This window comes from Mauremys mutica, chromosome 3 (genome assembly GCF_020497125.1).
Source record: "Mauremys mutica isolate MM-2020 ecotype Southern chromosome 3, ASM2049712v1, whole genome shotgun sequence".
NCBI classification, from domain to species: Eukaryota; Metazoa; Chordata; order Testudines; family Geoemydidae; genus Mauremys; species Mauremys mutica.
The window spans coordinates 9,432,996-9,449,249 of NC_059074.1; the positions used below are offsets into that span (position 1 = coordinate 9,432,996).

At 41.7% G+C, this 16,254-nt stretch overlaps 1 protein-coding gene across 10 annotated transcripts in view; it reads left to right on the forward strand.

Moving 5' to 3' along the window:
- The first annotated feature begins 39 nt into the window (after positions 1 to 39).
- The window catches only part of HMBOX1 (homeobox containing 1), a 155,024-nt gene continuing 138,809 nt past the window's right edge, over positions 40 to 16,254 (forward strand). For all 10 annotated transcript variants that reach the window (XM_045008507.1, XM_045008510.1, XM_045008508.1 and 7 more), the window contains exon 1: positions 40 to 191. The gene's annotated coding sequence lies outside the window, so the exon portion shown is untranslated. The remainder of the gene's footprint in view (positions 192 to 16,254) is intronic.

The following is a 16,254-nucleotide window of genomic DNA, read 5'->3' on the forward strand; positions in this document are numbered from 1 at the left end:
AAAAAAGAGCAGGGGGAGGGGGGAATTTCTCTTGGGGGGGCCGGGGAGGGGGGATTGGAAGCTGAGGGATTTTCACCCCCCATTGCTCCCCTCCCTCTGCACCCCCATTATTCTCCCCTTCACACTGGGGCTGGGGATCCCCGCACTGGTGCTGTTACATGGTGAGGTGGAGGAGTGACCAGGATCCAGAGGTGAGTGTTACTGGGCGGGGGATCGTGTGCTTTCGTTGGGGGGGGCGGGCAGGAGGGATGGGGGGCGGGTCCCCTGAGCTTGTGCTGGGTCTGGCTTGGGGAGTTTAACCCTGGGGTCCGGGGAGCTTCCTTGAGCACAGGTTGTGTGCGGTGGATTTGGGGGTGGGGGAGTCCCCTTGCCCAGTGCTGGGTTTGGGGGAAGTGGAGGGGGAGGTCCCGTTAGCCTGTGCTGGATTTTGCTGGGAGAGTTTAATACAAGGGATTTGGGTGGCTCCTTGTATCCTTGAAGTGGGGGCAGGGAAGTGTCCCCTAGACAGGGTTGGGTTTTTTTGCTGGAGGGAGTTTAACACGGTGGTTTTGTTAAGGGCAGGGATTGGCTTCTTGCTTTCCTTGAAATACAAGCTGAGAGTGACATTAAATGTTTTTGTTTGTTTGTTTTTTGGGTGGGGGAGAGCAGATGGGTGGTGAGGGGAAGGAATCCCCTTAGGTTGGGTTGGGTTTTGCTGAGGAGTTTGACGCTGGGATGGGGAGGGATGGTGGCTCCTTGTATGCTTGAAGCACAAAACTGTGTGAGAGCAATGGTGTGTCTAAGGAGGGGGCTTGCACCAGGTTAGACTCTGTTCTGGTGGGTTTGGGGTATCTGAGGTTTGTGTGGCCACTTGCACTGCTTGAAATAGGGGATGGGTAAAGAGGAGGAGGACGGGGACAGCTTCTGCTGCCAGTGGGCTGGGGTGTGTTGGGGTATTCTGCAGACTGTGGTAGTTTTGCAAGGGAGTTGAACGTAGGGCTGGGTAGAGGGGGATTAGAGAAGAAGGGAGGTGCCTTGTCCAGTGTTGGGATACTATGGTGATGGGTGCACTAGTAAAACCTAGATTATGTTCTTGAGACACAGAATGTGTGTGGTATGAATTATGGTGAAAGAAGAGGAGGTTGTTGTTTCTGGCCAGGGAATTTTATACTGACCTATGGTGAGGAGGATAGGGAAGATACCTTTGAAGCAAATAAAGTGCCTGTGAAATCACTTGGGAGAGGGAGGGTCCTTGTTAAGAGGAGAGATTCTGTGTTGGTAGGTTGATGTGGGTGGGTGTAGGGGGGGATGGTACAGTGCTTTTATGATTGTATGTCCAAGACACTAGTGAGAGCTTGCTCCCAAAACAAATCAGCTTGATACAGAGGAGAGAGCATGCATGATGAGGAAGAGACAGGTGAGAACCCTAAGGGGATGTTGTAGCTGCTGTGTTTAACGCTGGAGGGCAGGGGGGAAACATAGGAAGGAGGCTCCTTGAATGTATGAGAGAAGAGCATGGGTGTAGTGTTTATTTTGTTTTTACTTTTAAGAAGAGGCTCAGGTTTTGAGGTGGAGGGAGGGTGTTAAAATTGCTTTTATATTTGTACCTGGAACATTCCTTTGAATGCCACTGTGTGACCCCAAAACTGCCTAAAAAAGAGTGAGGCTGGAGAAGGCAGTCGGGAATTCTGCTGGGTGTGTACATTCTGTGTTTAGTTTTTGCTTGCTGTGGAGTTGAAAAAAAATGGGCAGGATGGTTTTCTTTGAGGTGTAAATATACATACAGCAAGATGGACTGAGCTGGGCTCTTGCTCCTCAGTTTTGGGTGGTGGGTTTTGGTGTATGGGAAGGGGTGGTTAAAGTGCCTCTAAATGTGTCTGCAGGGTGCTCTCTTTGGAAACCATTTTTGCATTAGTTTTGAAAAATCTTTTGATCATGTGTCTTATTTCCTCCACCCCTTTCAAATAGGGGAAGGAGAGGATGCCTTTTGGGGTGGGAGGGGAAGAGGAAGTATGATGAGCGTTGCCACTTCCCTGTCTGTGAAGTCCTATGTACTCGGTTTATTCTGGAGTTCAAGTGACACTGGCAGCAGGGAGGCAGTGGCTTCGAGTGCTAAATGCATATGGACTGAAAATGGTGGGTTTTAAATTTAATGGCTAGGACACTGATTTGGGAACAGCAAGTCTGCTAGGTACTGGCTGTGTGCCCCGACTCAGAAATCAGAGCGGGTAAACTGATGAAGAGGATACAATTTGCATGAATGATGCTACACAAAAAGTTGTGTTATATAAATGGCTTGTGCTAGGCAGTCAACTCAGCTTGCAAAACCCTGGAGTGGCTGTCTGGATACCATGATATCACTAGCTTGTTTCTGCAGGGCTCATCAGGTGCAGGAGCCTCTCTCTGCTTCCTTCCTGGGATGGTGCAGCTGGCATCTGATTTCCTCCATAGATGGGAGAGGAGGAGTCCTGTGCAGTTTTTTTCCCCTCTGAGATGATTGCATTTTCTTTGGCCTCGCTGTTCCCTGCCTCATTAGTAGGAACTGCATCTATATTTGTTTACCACTATGCCATGCCAATAGGAATGTCTGGAGTAGTGGGGAGTAGGTGTATGTGAATTCATCTCACTAACATGTTTTTTTTTCCCTTCCATTGTTTTAAGATGATGCTAGGACACAATTCTGCAACAGCAGGCAGTAAACTTTATTTCTTTGTGGTTTTTGACACTCCCTCTTTGCTGCGTTATCTGTTTCTGAGCCAAATCCCTAAGGAAAGGGTTGGGGGACAGGCAGCACATTACATACACACGGCTGGAGCTTCTTTAAGTTCAGACAGACTTTGTCTCTTTGGTTGTGAAAATTATTTGCCATCTCTCTATGTTCTAGGAGTGCTGGAATTTCTGAGGTGGCAGGATTATACTTGATCTATCTGTAAATTGATGGGCTTGCATGTGGGAACACTGTCCATTTTCTCTTATGCAAAGATTCTTCATATTTAACTGTGTGACAGGCACAGCCTTTTTGTAGGGTTGACAGAATTTATTAGTGGGCTGAGCATGGGACTAGGAACAAGGAATTTATGTTTTACGCTGCTGTGTCTATTCCTAGTATTCCTCTGGCACAGACCAGGCATCAGCATTTTTACCACTGTGTCATCTAACTCTGTTCAGAGCAGGTCGCCACAATTGTGGAGTGCAGGCCACCAGCCATTTTATAGTAGTGCTAGAAGCTGCACAGTTGCCGGAAGAACGGTGGGAGGATTTCAAAAAAATCTTGTCTAGATCAGGCCTTATCTCTGCTATTTACTTCTTGTGCAGTTATGGGCAAGTCATTTTCATCTGTTGGGCCTTTCTAAAACATCTATCGCTGTACTATCTATTATAATTTGGGGCTAGAGGCCAACCAAGAATGAGATCTCATTGAACTCCGCACTCTACAGAGCGTTGAATAGCCAGTGCCTGCCCCAACTAGCTTATCTGTCTCAGTTTCCCTTTCTGTAAAATAGGAATGCTTACTAGTCTCCTTCAGAGGGGTGTTGTGAATAAATGTCTGGCCAGTGTTTTGAAAGTGCCGTTAGTGTTTTATGAAGTATTATTTTGTAGTCATAAGAAGTAGCACATTCATAAATTTATGGGGGAACTTGGAGATTCTCTGCCTTCAGATCAGGAGCTAGGGAAATATTGTGGCTTTGTTTTTTCTTTACATTGAATAAATGCAAAGGTCCGTAGTAAAATGTACTTGTTCCATTCTGAGCTGTTGAGGCCGGTCTGCTTCCACTGAAGTCCATGGAAGTTTTATGTTGTTTGGGCCTTCAGTGCGCGATTCTGGGGTAGAGGGGAGGACTCCAGACAGGCAAAAATGAATGAAATTTTAAACGATATGGGAATCAGTTTAACTTATAACATTACCTCTCTTTCATAAACAGGTATTTCTGATGACACTTACACCAACAAACAGGCAGATAATAGTAGCTTGTGTGGGATGGCAGTGGGTTTGGATTTAAACCAAGCAACTTGTCATGCCTGCAGTGGTATTGATGCACACAGGCTCCTGTGCCTGTGTTGAGCCCAGAGGGGTTCTGATTACAGGGTCAGGACCTATTATGAGCATATTCTTCACCTTCTGCGAAGTTTAGGTTTTGAGGTCAACCATTTTAAAGGATGCTGTCAACTTAAAAACCCTATTCCAAAGGAACATATGCCTTTACCCTTATTATCAATAACTTTATACCGTTGGTTTATTCTACATTTTTGGATGCTTTAAAATCAATGAAGTCAGTTTCACTTTACATTGATTTATTGGAGCATCAGCCATGCACAGGAGTCCACTTTGCAGCTTTTCAAGACTGGGCCCTTACTTAGGCCTGTGCTGACAATATTATCTTTTGCTTTAATCTTGTATGTTACCAATAATGTTAAATATATTAGTGATTTATTAACACTTAAAATATAGCAGATCGCTTGGATCTGATTTTTTTTTTTAAATGAGACACGTATGATTTTGGATGGAGTTTTACAAGGTGACGAGGAGGGGTTATTTTAAAATTGTTTATTTTTTAAATCTCTTCTCTAAAGTTGTTTGGTAATCCGTTACATTTTCCAGATCCCTATTATATATAATTTATTATTCTTACTATTTTAGTCCAGTAGCACCTAGAAATCCCGGCTGAGATCAGGTCCTGTATTGCTAGGTGCTGCATATGCACATATTATGAGATAATCTCTGCTCCTAAGAGCTTAGAAGGCCTAGATTCTGTAAACATGTTTAACTTTATGAATCCAGGTACCCTAGTCACATGCTTAAAGTTAAGTGTGTGTATAAGTGCTTGCAGGTTTTGGATCCAAGCATACAAGATAGATGGGGTGTAAAAAAGGAAATGTTGTTCCCATTTTACAGACAGTGAACTGTGAGGCCAAAAGAGAGTGACTGGCCCAAGATCAGACATGGAGTCAGTGACAAAACTGGGAAATGAACTGTGATCTCCAGAGTCTCACTCCAGTGCTTTAATCACCAGACTGTTTCTTGATCTCTGAGTTACTTGGCTAGCTACCAAATTTTAAAATACTGCCTACAGATTCTTTTCTTTCTTTCAGACTTTTTAACCCGAAGGTGGCAGTTACTTTTATTTTTCAGTTGGATCTTGAAAATAGTAGATTGGAAAGCTTCATCCAAACAGAAGTTCCCTGACCTGTTACTAACCGGAAACAGACTCTAGCAAGTGAACCTTTAATTTAAATTAAACATAGTGAGACTCTTTTGGAGGGAAGTTGCAAACTGGTCTTTGTTGCAGGTTAGCACATAAAATGTTTTCAGACTGAGGCAGTGGTATCATCTACGACAACAACAACAAAAAGTGGAAAATTAGTTCCCTAGTATCTGGCCAACTGAAAATTTCATCTTGTAACTGTGAAAGACACATTTATTTTTATGTTGTGTCTGCTAAAAAAAAAAAAGTTGCTAAGGAGATATACTAGGTTGAAAATCTGCTCTCTCTTGAATCTAGGCTTGTTTGGTTTTTCAATAAGGGCATTTACACAGGGTTAGTTTGTGGCCAGAAATGATTATTGAGAAGACTTTAACATACCTAGCCTTAAAATGAGGATGTGCTGAAATACTTTTTGTTTATTGTGTCATTTGAAACACAAATTTCAATCACAAGTTGACCAAAATCCCATAGTTAATGCAGACATACTTCATAATATGCTACTGAGCAAAGTGCTCATTTCACAGTTGTGAAACTGCTTCTTATAGGTATTATTGCATCATAAAGCCTAACCTAATCAGACGAAGTGGGCATTCACCCACGAAAGCTCATGCTGCAAAACGTCTGTTAGTCTATAAGGTGCCACAGGATTCTTTGCTGCTTTTACAGAAGCAGACTAACACGGCTACCTCTCTGATACTAATCAGAATGATTGATTTATGGCGATAGCTTGTAGGCAGCATTGGTACTATATGGCTCTTACATTTCATATTTGATTCATTATTGCTGAGACACTGTCCTTCTTATTATCCACTCCATGATAAAGTAATTCTTTGCACTTTTGTCTGTAGATCTTAGAATATTAGGGTTGGAAGGGACCTCAGGAGGTCATCTAGTCCAACCCCCTGCTCAAAGCAGGACCATCCCCAGATACATTTTTACCCCAGTTCCCTAAATGGCCCCCTCAAGGATTGAACTCATAACCCTGGGTTTAGCAGGCCAGGGCTCAAAACACTGAGCTATCCTTCCCCCCTGAGATGCACTTCGTAGATAAAGAAACTGAGTCTCAGAGGCTAAGGGACTTGCCCAAGTTTATATACTGTCACTGGCAATTGGAAATACGAGTCCCCTTAGACCTGTCCCATGCTTAATTTGCATCTGTGGTCTGTCAATGTTCTTTTATTTTTTAATCTGTAAGGAGTTTATGGTCTGATCCTTTACGATGCTGAGCACCTACTGCTTCTGTTGACTTCAGCGTCTTGACATTTCTCAACCTCGTTAATCCTCTTTAATTCATTCTTTTTCAGGTCTGTCAAAATTCTCCTTTTCTTACTATGCCAAAACCACCATACGTGTAACTTCTCAGATGACCACTTAAGGCCCAGTTCCCTCTTCCTGTATCTTCCTCTTCCTACTGATTTCAGTAGGAGTTTTTACCTGTGCTAGGTTCTAAATCTACTCCAAGAGTGTGCTTGTTAGTCTCTAGAGTGCCACAGGTACTCCTGTTCTTGTTTGTGTTGCCATGCATTTTATTTCAGCATCTTATTCCATTATTTTTGTATAATGCAAATATTCTAAGCTTGAACAATTAGTATTTTTTCAGAATTACAAGCCAACGATTATTTTGCTCAAATACATTTTCGGGCAGATTTCCCCAACCCCTAGTTTTTAGTCAAGGCTGCACCGTAAAGGTAAATTTAAAGCGGAGAGCCCTTAAAACCCAGAACTGTTGTAGTGCAGTGCTTTTGACCAAGTGTGTTCTGGTTCATCTTTACCATGTCCATGCAGTAAAAATGGATGGAAGGTCAGTTACTTAAACATTTCTCTTATAAGGTTTTTGTATGTATGTTTACTTTCTTGATTTATGCTGGGTTTGTTGCCATTACTAGACAATAACTTATTAATAGGCTTAGCCATTCATCAGATATGATTTAGATTCATCTCACTCTCACTGAGTTTGTTGTATGGTTGACCACACACCTACCTACCAGCACGTGTGTATGCTGTTGGGGAATCCTTCCTCTGAGGTACTGCCCTCTTGTGGATGGAATATTGTTGTCAGACCTAATAAAAAATATCCTAACATGTTGCCCTCTACTGTCTGCAGTCTACAGAGGCTAAGTTTTATTTATTTAATATTTCCTCATGCATGGAAGCGGCCAGGAATAACATCCTTCTCCTCTTGTAGCTGAGACATGAAATGTATATGAAACCTATCCAGTGTTGTTGAGGTGACACTGAAACTGCCAACTGACTGAAGAAGTGCATGCAATTAAAACCCACGTACACAAGATAAATCCATTATGCTTGGCCGTGACTATGCAGCGGATGAATCTCCCTTTCTCTAAATCCCTTGAGTTGGTTAAAGTTCATTTACTGTTAATTCAATAGCAAAACTGCCTTTTTTCCTTTTTTCTAAAAGAAATGCGAGTTATAACTTCAGTGAATTCTTCTTTGTGTCCGCGAATAAAACAATTACTTTTGAAACAGAACAGTAAAAGTCCTCTTCTGGGGATTTAAAAATAATCCTGCTGAACAGCTGATTTTGTTGCTTTGAAGAGCCTACATTCTGTAAATTAGGAGGTGTAGCACATGGCCACTTTCTGCATTTTGAGCTGCCCAGTTGTTTTGAGCTCTGAAGCAAGCACTGAGTCTGCTCCTTGCTTTGCCGGTAGTACTGTGATAGTAATCCAAGCAGAAGGCACTTAGCTCATTCTTGAATTGTCAGTGCTGCCCCTGCTATGAATATTTATTCAGCTCTTTACAGGATAGCACAGCTGAGATGTAGCTTCTGTGATCACAGCTTCTACCTTTTGCTAGCAGTCTCTTTCTGGCTATATTGGCAGAGTTTTATAATTGGGGTAGTGGTGTTCACAGCATGCAGTAGGTCTAACATGTAAACAATAGTCAGATATTGAGGAAGAAAGTTGTACCTAGTGGTAAGGACACAACTCTAATTCTTGGCTGTGTTAACTTGCTTTGTGATCTGGGGCAAGTCACTTAACCTCTCTGTGTCAGGGCTTTTGGGAGGCTTTGTGTTTGTAAAGTGCTTTGAGATCCATTGATGAACAGTGTGTTAGAAGTGCATGTTAATAGCATGGTTATAAACAAAACTGAAATATCTAGAGGCTGGTGAGATAAATGACGACATAACTTTATTTACATAAGACAAGAACCAGTTTCTTAAGCTAATTGATTCTTATGCCACAGGTGAGGAAATCGGAACAAATTTCTCAGTCGATCAGCAGTCTTTAATCCCTGTGCTGCATGGGGCTGTGGTGCCCCCAGACTTTGCAATTAGTAGTAATTCACCATATTCACTGTGTACTTTTAGCATAGTGATTTATTATGCTTATTAGAAAGGCAGTGTGTCTAGTGGTCTGAGTACCAGACTGAGACCCGGGAACAACATGAGCTTACTCCCAGCTCTTTAGCTTCTTCATCTGTAAAGCTGGGATAAGAGTGGCCATATGAGATCAGACCAATGGCCTGTCTAGTCCAGTGTCCCATCTCTGACGCTGATCGCTACCATATGTTTCAGAGGAAGCTGCAAGAAGCTGCACAGTGGACAACTATGTAATAACCTGCCCATAAAGGAAGTTTATTCCTAAAGTCAGGCAGTTAATAGGTGACTTCTGCCCTGCATTATGAGGGTTGTGCAGGTGGAATTGCCTTGAGGTTCTGCACAAAGATCACTCTCATCCTCGCCTACTACCACAAAGTACAAGGGTATCTTTAATGACAAGATACCAGGGCATTGATTTTATGTCCTGTCCAACAAATGTCTGCTTCAGTAATGCAGTGTTTGCTATTTTTTGGATATAACGGCAACCACCACTTCCTCTTTTGCACTAGAATAAAGGTCTTCCTTACGTTAAAAGGATCAACCAATTCTTCAGGTTTTTTAAGGATCTTATAAAAAATCCAGCTGAACTTCCTATCAAAATTACAAAGGCAAGATAAAAAATAGATAAAAGTTTCTTCATTATGCTTCTGGAGTTCACAGTAGCCCTGGTTCCCTCTGCCAATAAGAACTCATCTGCATTTATAACTCTTCTAGCTGCTCATGCTTTGAGTCATGTATTTCTCTTAGTAAGAGGAATGGCCCAGTCTCCAAGTGTCCAAAAAGCTTTCTGTTTGTTATCTGTCTCCTGCCAGATTGGTCTCCAGTTCTGTGGGGTAATGCAGTCTAATCTTTACAAGTAGTTGCTTTTGAGGAGGACCATGAATTATCTTTCGGTTCATTTCATGGATATAATTCTGATAAATGTTGTTGTCACTCCTTGGTCACACTCAAGTAAATTCTGTTTTATTCCTAGTAATACACCTCTTACCACCAGCAAATCTGAGGAGTCAGATTTTGCAATGAAAGTATGTTTGCCATGCATCTTCTCTTTCCCACCCCAAACTAATTATTGGTTCAGAATCCTTCCTGGTCATGGCTGTGACCAGGCAAGTACACCCACGTCTCCTTCAGCTGGACCAGGGGTCGGCAACCTTTCAGAAGTGGTGTGCCGAGTCTTCATTTATTCACTCTAATTTAAGGTTTCGCGTGCCAGTAATACATTTTAACGTTTTTGGAAGGTCTCTTTCTATAAATCTATAATATAGAACTAAACCATTGTTATATGTAAATTAAATAAGGCTTTTAAAATGTTTAAGAAGCTTCACTTAAAATTAAATTAAAATGCAGAGCCCCCTGGACCAGTGGCCAGGACCCGGGCAGCATGAGTGCCACTGAAAATCAGCTCATGTGCCACCTTCAGCACGTGTGCCATAGGTTGCCTACCCCTGAGCTAGACCCTACACCCACTGTAGGAATTGACTTGAGTGAAACATGGCAGGAGTGATGGAGCTGGTTTTCCCCTGGAGACATTCCACTGGTGCACACTCATGTATGAGAACTGGAGTCTAGTCTTGAGCCTGGCTTTGATGCCATTGTTGGAAGGCAGTTTTTCTTTTTTATTAAAACACCAACAGGTAGATGTTTGAAGTGGTTTATCAAATGTGTATAAAGCCAATGTCCTTGCTTCAAAGATCTAACCATGTAACTTCAGCAGATACAGTGCATGGGACAGTGGTTCTTCTGCAAGGGGACTAGATACAGCAATCAAGAAAGAAACACTTTGTAGAAGTGGTTTTTGAGGAGAGATTTGAAGGTGATAAAGGGACAGCATTTGATGCACAGAATGTAGGAGGCTGTTCCAAGTATGGATGAGAATAACATAGAAGAAGGCGCAGAGCTGGGTTCACTGCCACAATTTGGGCTCGCTGAGCTGCGGAAGACTAAAAGGGGCAGTGGAGACTACATCCCGTGCAGCAGCACCCAGTTTTGAAATACGTTTATAACAAAAGCCTCTGAGCTCAGCCAGTGACTCTTCTGTATCCTGGCTAAATTGATATCTGATTTTTCTGCTGCTCTGCTGTCTTCTTGCGGGGGTTGTTTATTGACTGAAACTGCTTCCATGTGGCTGTAATGTAGAGCTTGATTACATTAAACGTGGCTTTTTCCTGTAGTATTGCAGTGCTAAGGAAAGAGATCCCACATGCTAAAACAGCTGTTTAGGTAATACATGAGCCTTGGGGTGGGGGAAGTTGTGAAGCAGGATCCAGTCCCTTTTGGGGTTCAATTATTCGCATGCTCACTCAGTTTATATTTTGATTATAAATTGCAGATGCAATTCCTAATATTTGTTGTTTGTATTCCAGTAATGCCTAGAGGCTCTGACCACGGTCAGGACCCGTTGTGCTAGGTGCTGAACAGAACATAGTAAGAGAGTCCCTGCCCCACAGAGTTTACAATCTAAATAAACTGTCTTGATTAATAATATTTGTCTTTGCAAATGAAGGCTAAGGCTTGGTCTACACCTAAAACTTAGGTTAAACTAGTCATGTCACTCAGGAGTGGGAAAAATCAACACCCCGGAGAGACATAGTTAAGCCCACCTAAGTCCCAGTATAGACACCACTAGGTCATTGGAACGTTTCTTTCTTAGGGTTGCCAATTTTGGTTGGATATATTCCTGGAGACTGCAACGGCGCACCCCTTTCCATCATTGTAGCAAGTGGCAGTGGCTACACTGCAGTGCTAAAGCAGCACAACTTCAGGGCTGTAAGCTATGCCCCTATATTGTATTGTAGACATACCCTTAGTGCTGCTCCAAGAAGGCATTCAACTCCCTGTACTTGTCCCACTAAGGCCGGAAGCACCCAAGCTCTGCATTACCTAGGGCCACGCTGGCAACTTGCTAGAAGACTTTGGCAATCCAATTTGCCGAAACCACACATTAAATAGCAAATGAATGCACTTGTATCATCTTTGATAAAGAGATTAAAAATGGCCCGTTGGTTGAGCTAGCCAAAAAGAAAACCCATAAGGGAGCCAGCTCCATCCACTCCTTACAGTTACAGGGTCTGCTCTTACTGTGGTACATAGAACTCAGGATGGATAAAATCAATGATATAAAACCCCCCGCACATTTTAAAGATTCACATTAAATAGGCATCTTTTTAAAAAGAAAAATGTATTTGGAAAGTGACAACCAATGTTAAAGCCTCAATTTACCATAGCCTATTTAAAATTATTTAAATTAAATAAATATTCAAGCAGCATGTATTTGCTGTTAGTTTTAAGGAAAGTCAAACCACTGAACTGGTGGAAGTTACTGGCAGCTAAGCAGCTGGAACCCGGTTTGATGAAGTGCTAAACCAACTTTTGACAGTAGTAGCCTCTTCTGCAGGTGCAGAGAGAACATTTTCTCAATTTGATTTTATTCAGCTAGCTCGGTTCAATGACTAGTTCATTCAAAATTGAGGAACCCACTGAGAGTTGAAAAAATACAAAAACTTGTTGTTTTTTTTCCTTTTCAAATCTATGAATAAAAATTAGGTGTGAGATCTACTAGTTTTAAAACCTTGAATGTTTCTGGTCACCATGTCAATCACTTCAATTCACTGACTAGAGATAATACTTTCTTTGTTTAATAAATCAGTGAATTTTAAATGCAAAAGATATTTTGATAAACCTTTTTTTCCTTAGATACCCAGCACATTTAAGGCATATTATTTAACTATTAAAAAGCCATTTTAAAATGCAATTTTTGTTCATTTTTACCTGAATTCCAATTTCCATCTAAATGCAGCTTGACACAAATCATAAAGTAAAAAATTAATTATCCTTTAGAAAATAAATGCATCATTCACTATTTTCTGTGCCTCTCACTCAGTTGATTGCTTGCTAGGTGCTAATCTAGTCCTAAAATGCAAAATAAGATATTTTACCATCTCCAAGCCAAAAAATAACTTTTCCATGGTTAAAAATGTGCATGTTTCTTTACAAAACGGACCTAGCAGCAGCAAGTACCAATTTATGGTGTTCAAAAGAAAAGAAGCATCATGCAATGAAGACTCTTGCATGTTTCAAGTCAGTTTTGGTATTGAAGAGCTTATCCCAAGAAGAGCTGAATACCTGCAACTCCCATTAAAGTTCAAGACCTCTCAGGAACGAGCCCTTAGAACAAGATATTGCTAATATTAAAGCCAATGGAAGTTCTTTCCATTGTTTTAACAGGAGATGGACTGGGACCAAAATGAAGAAGGTTATTTATGTATGTATTTATTGTGACCCTGTAGCTTACAGAGTTCTAGGTCCTTTCATTGAATTTATTTAATTCTTTTTGCATCTGAGTGACTTTTAAAATCCACCTTTCACATGAGGCCTTGACCCTTCCTCCAATTATTTGACAAAACAATTTACTGCTTTTTTTTTTTGTTTAGAGCAGTAATGGACTAAAGAGGTTTTGCTTTATGTGTCCCTTCTTCTTGTGCTGTTACTGCCTTTCTAAACAAGAAGTTGGGTATCTTGTGTTCAGCAAATTGCTAGTTTCAAAGAGGGTGCTGGAAAATTATTTCACCCTCCCTAACCCCCCACCCTCAAAAATCCCCAAACCTGGCCTGCTAGTCACCAGCATAGTAAATGTTATTCTGTGCCTAATTAATAAAGAGCTTGATCCTCCAATCTTTCTTCAGTGAGAGTTGTACCTGAGGAAGGACTGCAGGATCAGTGCCTTAGCTTGGTTGTAACTGTGATGGCCAGTACCACAGTTTAGCTGCAAATATGATTTTATGTGGAGGGAGAGGGAAGGGGCTGGAGGTGTCAGTTCTAAACACTGTATTTCCTGCACAAGCCTATGAAACTCTCCTGCAGTGGATTTTAGGTGCCACTATGCCCTCTTGGGCACTGTGTAAATAAGGTCTTGTTCCACGACTAAGACTCCTAGGTACAACTGCAATACAAAGAATAAATAACAACGATAAAATAAAATACTCTACCTGCTTGGTGCAACTTGATGCTCTCGTTTCCAACAAGCGACCACACTCCTTCTCTCATGCCAACCTCAGTGCATGGACTCCAGGCCCAAACCCTGTACACAGCACAACCTTAATTTCCTCTTTTTATAAATCTAACTTAGAAGATTATCAGAAAAGTGTGTTTTTAACGCTGGCCTCCATTCCATCAATCCTCTCCCATACCTGACTGTGCTCTCGGCAGCGTGTTTAAAAACAAAGCCCGCTGTGGACTAATAAAACTAATAAAAGCATAATTTGTGATCTTGTTCACAACTCATAAGGACTCGTTTGGATGGGAAAGTTGTTGTTTTTTTTTTTGAGATACACCAGTGCTGGTGTAACGCCCTATATGGACATTATTATTCCGCAGTAAGCAAGTCCACATGGGGAAGTGATATCAATATGACTGTCGGTTTAAATTAACACATTAGCTTATACCAGTGTAGCTGACCTATGTAGACGCAGTGAATGGATTTGCAACAGTAGAGTTCCTGAACTACAGTGGAGCAATAGATAGCACCCTTATTATGGCACCGGCCCACCTTGCTCCAGAGTATATTGACAGAATGGGCTACTTTTCTATGATTATTACTCCTGTGGGAATTCTGTGCCAAAAAATGCCAAATTCTGAAAAATTCTGTATATTTTATTTGTCAAAATAATGCAATATAATCACACCAGTTTCACTTCTTTTGGTAATTTATTTAAACTACCATACAGGGGGGAAAAAATTACAATCACTGCTCAGCGTTTCCTAAACACATGAAAGTTAAGTTACAAATACTTGGTAACCAAGACCCTGCATTCCAGTTATAATCCTGGATTTTCATTGAAATTACATTACTTTTGTTTTGGTGTTTGGTGTTCTGTAAAGTAGAATGTCGCTTTAAATTGGTCAGACTTTCACACAAGACAGTCATGCAGTTTTGCTAATCATTGTCCTGCGTTTGTTTGTTTTTTTAAATGGGTAAGTAAAATATATCCTGAGCTGTAATCTAACCCCATTGTGCCACTCTGGCACACGAAAAAAAGCGAGAAGACACAGAGACTTTCCTAGCTGAAAGAAGAACAGGAGTACTTGTGGCACCTTAGAGACTAACACATTTATCTGAGCATGAGCTTTCGCAGGCTACAGCCCCACTTCATCGGATGCATGTAGTGGAAAATACAGTAGGAAGATATATTTATACACAGAGAACATGAAACAATGGGTGTTACCATACACACTATAAGGAGAGTGATCTGTTAAGGTGAGCTATTATCAGCAGGAGAGAAAAAGAACTGTTTGTAGTGGTAATGAAAATGGCCCATTTCCAGCAATTGACAAGGAGATGTAAGGAACTATAGGGGGGAGGAAATAAACATGGGGAAATAGTTTTAGTTTGTGTAATGGCCCATCCACTCCCAGTCTTTATTCAAGCCTAGTTTGATGGTGTCCAATTTGCAAATTAATTCCACTTCAGCAGTTTCTCGTTGGAGTCTGTTTTTGAAGTTTTTTTGTTGTAATTTTGTGACTTTTAGGTCTGTAATCGAGTGACCAGGGAGATTGATGTGTTCTCCGACTGGTTTTTGAATGTTCTAATTCTTGACGTCTGATCTGTGTCCATTTATTCTTTTCCGTAGAGACTGTCTGGTTTGGCCAATGTACATGGCAGAGGGGCATTGCTGGCACATGATGGCATATATCACATTGATAGATGGTGTGGCTGATGTGATTAGGTCCTATGATGGTATCTCCTGAATAGACATGTGGACAGAGTTGGCGACGGGCTTTGTTGCAAGGATAGGTTCTTGGGTTAGTGTTTTTGTTGTGTGGTGTGTGGTTGCTGGTAAGTGTTTGCTTCAGGTTTGGAGATTGTCTGTAAGCAAGGACTGGCCTGTCTCCCAAGATCTGTGAGAGTGAGGGATCGATCCTTGATGATGCGCTGGAGAGGTTTTAGTTGGAGGCTGAAGGTGATGGCTAGTGGCCTTGTGTTACTTTCTTTGTTGGGCCTGTCCTAGCAGAGGATTCTGTTACTGTCATTTACAATAAGGCTCCTTGAGACCACTCTGGCAAGGTAAAGGAGCCTTAATTGACTAAGAATGGGAACAGTTAACTAACAATGGGAACATTAGCAGCCTGCCTGTTTAGTTGTTACATTTCTTACTCCTGAGGGCATTTCTTACTCCTGTAAGCACTAGTGGATCTTGCAGGACTGTTCAGAAAGCTGCTAGCAAGGACTTTTTTTTCCCAACCAGCGTATTACTATTGATGATGTTGAAACGGCAGCAGTGATCCTGGAGGATCCACCCTTGCTCCCTTGACTTTTGAAGCTGTACATTGGACACCTCAACAGAACCAAAGAAACATTTAGCTACTGCTCAGCAGGTGGTGAATGACAGCATTGTCATTGTTCACTCACAAGAATGGATCTCTGTGAGAAAAATATCCTAGTGGTTACAGCTGCTGGATGTTCTCTGCATAATATCTGTGAGGCAAAGGGGGAGAAGTTGCCGCTTGGGTGAAGATGGAGCGGCTGTCTGCTGAGTTTGAACAGCCAAACACAAGGACTATTAGAAGAGCTCAACATGGAGCTATATGTCAAAGAGAGGCTGTCATAAACAGATAGTTAAGGGTTAATACAGCAAAGAGTCTTGTGGCACCTTATAGACTAACAGATGTTTTGGAGCATGAGCTTTCGTGGGTGAATACCCACTTCGTCGGATGTCTCTTTTACCTGTAAAG